Below are 5,446 nucleotides of genomic sequence, written 5' to 3'. Positions count from 1 at the left end.
GAAAGAAAGAAAGAAAGAAAGAAAGAAAGAAAGAAAGAAAGAAAGAAAGAAAGAAAGAAAGAAAGAAAAATGATTTACCTGATGACACAAGGAGCATGGTGCAGGCTGAGGTGAAGGTTACAAATAAAGTGTGACCCAAATAGAAGGACTGGCCGGCCATGTTTGCAGTTGCCGACTTCAGCAGCACATAGTTGGGGAGTGTTTACAGAGCCTCTGCTGGGTTGCATGTCTCTCTGGGAAGGAGATGTGGCCAAGTTTAGGTTTAAGATTGAGAATGCTAATCTCAAAGCACCGTGACCTCCAGACTGAAAGAAGGGCAGGGCTTGTTAGACACTGATTCTCTTCCACGTCATACCTGCCACCATGGACCACTCAGGACACTACAAGAGCCATGTTCCCTGGGCCCAGGCTCATTGACTGTTTGAGTAAAAGAATTTGTTTTCAGTCTGCATATTCATTACTTCTTTTCGGTGTACCTTTATAATCCATGTAAAAACCAGTTGAATTTTGTTCCCTACAATTTAATTTTCTTGAAGCTTACAAATCCATACTGTTTGGGTTGATTGACCACATCTTTGTCAAACGGCAAAAGGATGTGCGTGTATTACATGGTGCTTGCTAGGTGCCCTCCTTTTGAGTATTAGGAACCATGCTTCTGGCATTCCATTTTGAGAAACACCTTTAAATGTTCAGAGTAATGCAAGCTTTTAATAGAAGACTCAAATATTTCAGAACCATACAAAGAACAAGGTGGTATGCTTTGTGATCAGACTATTCCAGCCCTTCTATATGACATCTAGAGTTTGCCAGAAGAAACTGCTGGGGTGAGATGTCAGTTTATAAGTTCCTTCTATGAGAATGAGATGAGTCAGGTAACAAAGACGATATTCTTCCAAGAGGAGGGAGAGCATCAGGAATCAAAAAGGAAGTCCCAGGGTAGCTAAAAAAGCATGGAGAAGCTGGTTAGAGTTCCCAGCTCCAAAGCTACACCACGATGTGAGCCAGATGGTCCTGGCAATGAGCATCATCGGTCTCAGGAGAGTCGGTGTTCACAAACCCGAACCTCAGTGCGTATTTTCAACCTAACTCCCACTCTGGGTTGGTAGATAGATAGCACTGGAGAATATCCATGACAACACTCCTATCTCAGCACTAAATCCAGGTACCATCTAGAGAGCGGTTCTGTTGTCTTAAGACTGAGCTACTCTGAGGATTTGAAACTGAGGATCTGTCGTGAATGAAGCAGCCTGGAACCATGCCTCCACGGTATTTGAGTGGCACTGGCCCCCAGAGGCTTAGGTCAGAGAGAAGTTCAGGCATCCGGAAGGTTAAGCTGTCAAAACTAGTAAGTGGCCAGTGGTTCTTCACACTGAAGAGGAGTAAGCGTAATTTGTCTGTGAGTGGAGGAACCAAGAGCTCAGAACCTGGAGCCGGCAGTCACGTGACCTCCAAGTCTCCCTTCCTTCCACTGGGAAGGATTTAGGGGTCCAGCTGACTGCTGGATTCCCACTGCCTCCTTTGTCCCACAGTTCCCTGCAGTGTAGATTCTGAGAGCTCTGAAGCCACCAGGTGGACTGCCATTTCTCTCAGCTGTTCCACTCTGAGACAGAGCTCTCAGTCCACTGTCAGGTAGGAGGGACTCCTCAACTGGACTTTTGCTCCCTCTGAGTGTACGAACTGGGTTCTCTGGAGTGAGTGCCTAGCCCGCAGTCCACTAAGCTCATGATCAGCAGTATCTTTCTAGTAAAGAAAGAAATGAATACGGCCCAGATACTGACAACACAGCCTTGACCACCTATCAGCCTGCAGAGTGCCACGTAAAACCAGAACTGTATGAGCCTCCAGCTACACCAAGCACATCCGGTTGATCACAGTATTAGAGTCCGGAAAGGTGTCTCACCAATTCATTGTAACTGGTTGGTTGAGAATTTTGTACGATTAGTTTTGATATTTTCCCCACTCCATTCCTCACAGATCCAAACCCTTTTCCTATCCATGTATCAAGTCCAGTTTGTGTTGCCCATAAATTCTTAGATATATGATCTTCAGTCAGCTTACCAGAGGCAACAATCGTTTCCCCCCTTAGAGGCAATTAGAACATTTCTTATTTTAAAATCCCCCTTTTCTAGAACAATTTAAGAGATATTAAAAACGAAGTCTCCTGTGATCCCATCTTGCACGTTCCCTGATGAAAACGATTGCTTGGCATTTCTCAGTATCCTCTGGTCCCAGCTCTCTAGTACAGGTATTTTCTATACTAGTGTATTTTCTCTTTTTTATTCTTTTACTGAAAATCATGGGCCGGGCGTGGTGGTGCACGCCTTTAATCCCAGCACTTGGGAGGCAGAGGCAGGCAGATTTCTGAGTTCCAGGACAGCCAGGGCTACACAGAGAAACCCTGTCTCAAAAAACCGAAAGAGAGAGAGAGAGAGAGAGAGAGAGAGAGAGAGAGAGAGAGAGAGAGAGAGAGAAAATAATTTTCCCCTTCACATGATATATCCTGACTACCGTCTCCTCTCCCATCTTTCCTCCCCTCCCATCCAGATGCACCCTCTTTCTGTGTCTTGTTAGAAAATGGGGGCGTCTAAGGTCTAATAATAAACTATGATTTAAAAGAAAAAAAAAACCAACTAACAGAATTGGATGAAACAAAAGGAAAAGGGCACAAGAAACAGAAACCCACTCATTCATACACTGTGGAGTCCTATAAAAACACACTAACTGCTAGAGTCACCCCCATAGACCCTCGGGGGCCTCCTCCCATTCCCAGTCTCTGGCGCATCCTAGGGATTTCAGGCACACACCCATTGTCCCCTTCTCTCTCCCCTGCTCTCCCCACATATAATCTCCCCCCTCCCTCAGCCCTGCTCCCTTCCCCATTCTGTCTTCTACCCAGCCCCCTCCTTCCATCTACCTCAGACATCTATTTCATTTCCCCTTCTGTGAAGGACTCATCCATCTTCCCTCGGGCCCTTCCTGTTATTTGGCTTCTTTGGGTCAGTTGGTTATAGCAAGGTTATCCTGTACTTTATGGCTAATATTTACTTATAAGTGAGTACACACCGTGCTTTTCCTTTGGGGTCTGGGTTACTGTCTTAGACTTTCCATTGCTAATAAGAGACACCATGACCAAGGCAACTCTTACAAGGACAACATTTAATTGGGGCTGGCTTACAGGTTCAGAGGTTCAGTCCATTGTCATCATGGTGGAAAGAATGGCAGTGTCCAAGTAGACATGGTGCTGGAGAAGGAGCTGAGAGTTCTACATCTTAATCAGAAGGCACTCAGAAGAGGACTGTCTTCAGGCAGCTAGGAGGCGGGTCTCAAAGCCCCCTCAGTGATACACTTCCTCTAACAAAGCCACACCTCCAATAGTGTTACTCCCTTGGCCAAGCATATTCAAACCACCACAGTTACCTTACTCAGGATAAATTACCTAGTTCCATCCATTTGCCTGTGAAATTCATGAGGTCCTTGTTTTTAGTGACTGAGTAATATTCCATTGTGTAAATGAACCACGTTTTCTTTATTCTTCAGTTGAGGGACATCTAGGTTGTTTCTGAGCTGAGACTCTCTATAGCCAGGCAAAGAAAAGCCAGAGATAGGACAGATGAACTGCTGAATTCTCTTAGACTTCTCAAGGGTAGCCAATACAAAGTCACCTAAAACAGTCACCTAAAACAGAATTTTGAAGGGAAGGATGCTTTCAAGCCCATTTTATATTGTCAGTGATACACTGACACCAGAAGCAGATAAGGACACAGTGACAAAAATCTGTAAACCCATTTCTCTGATGAACACAGACACAAAAGTCTTTAATATAAAATGTAGAAACAAAGGCAAAAAAAAAAAAAAAAAAAAAAGTTCAGCAGTTAAAAGCACTTAGTGCTCTTGCAGAGAACTGGTATTAGTTCCCAGTACCCACATAGGGCTCTGCAACTGCATGTAAGTCCAGCTCCAGGGGATTCAACATCTTCTGGCTTCTGAGGGAAATTGAATATACACAAAACATGTTGGGAAAATGACACGCTATTCAAAACAGTGATAGCAAACCTAAATAGCCACATGTAGAACACTGGACCTATATCCCCACCTCCACCCAGTCCAAAAACAAACCTAGTGTAAATTGGATACCACTCTTGGAAAATACTTCAAAATACAGTAATAGTCAAGAACTCTCTCATTAAGTCCTTAGTTGCTTAGGAAATACCAAGAACTGGAGATTGGATTGTACCAAATTAAGACTTTTATTTACCAAAGAAAATACTTTCCAGAGTAAAGAAATGGCCTACAAGAAAACGGAGAGATCCAAGTTCATGTTTGATTTCCTGTCCTGACTACCATTCACAATGAACTGTGAGATAGAAGATGAGATAAACTCTTTCCTCTCATCTGGAGAGGTAGCTCAGAGGTTAAGAGCACTGGCTGCTCTTCTAGAGGTCCTGAGTTCAATTCCCAGCAATGACATGGTGGCTCACAACCATCTGTAATGGGATCCAATGTCCTCTTCTGGTGTCTGAAGACAGTGACAAGTGTACTCACATGAATGAAATAAATAAATCTAAAAATAAAAAATAAAATGAGAGAATGTTTGTTGGCTCTTCATGCATCAGGAACTGATCCCCTAAATATAAAGAACTGGCGAAGTTAATCACCAAAGTAAGTGGGCAAAGGAACTGAAGGGGCAATTCTCAGAATAAAAATCACAAATGACCTATAAATACATGAAAAAATGTTAAACATCTTCACAAATCAAAACTACATTAGGATTGCATCTTGCTCCAGTCAGTATGGTTGTCACACACAGTAAATACTAGCAGGAGTGTTGGGGGCACGAGGGAGAAACCCTCACACACTGTTGGGGGTGGTGTTAGTCCAGCCACTCTGAAAACTAGCATGGGACTCCCTCAAAAAAATCAGGGATTCCATCCAGCTATCCCTCTCTCCAGGATATACTGGATATACATACATCCATACAGACATACATACATACATACATACATACAGACAGACAGACATACATACATACAGACAGACAGACATACAGACATACAGACATACATACATACATACATACATACAGACAGACAGACAGACATACATACACCCAAGAGCCAAAATCAACACACACACACATATATATTTACTTGTGCAGAAGTTCTGGAATCAGCTTATGTACTTACGTATCAGTGATTGAATGGGTAAAGAAAATGTGACATATATGTAGCACATGCATGTATGTATGTACTATCGAGCCATTAAAAAATGAAAGTTCTACAGTTTGCAGGACAAATGTGTGAATCTGAGAGCACACTGTTAAGCAAACTAAACCAAACTCAGAAAGAGAAATATTACATTATTTTTCAAGTATGTGAAATTATAAGGGGAAAATATTTGGCAAGAGGAGGGGGACCAGTGGGAAAAGAATGTGGAAGAGAGCAATGGA

The sequence above is a fragment of the Mus pahari genome, chromosome 2 (genome assembly GCF_900095145.1).
Source record: "Mus pahari chromosome 2, PAHARI_EIJ_v1.1, whole genome shotgun sequence".
Classification (NCBI taxonomy): domain Eukaryota; kingdom Metazoa; phylum Chordata; class Mammalia; order Rodentia; family Muridae; genus Mus; species Mus pahari.
Note: the sequence above shows the minus strand (reverse complement) of the source record.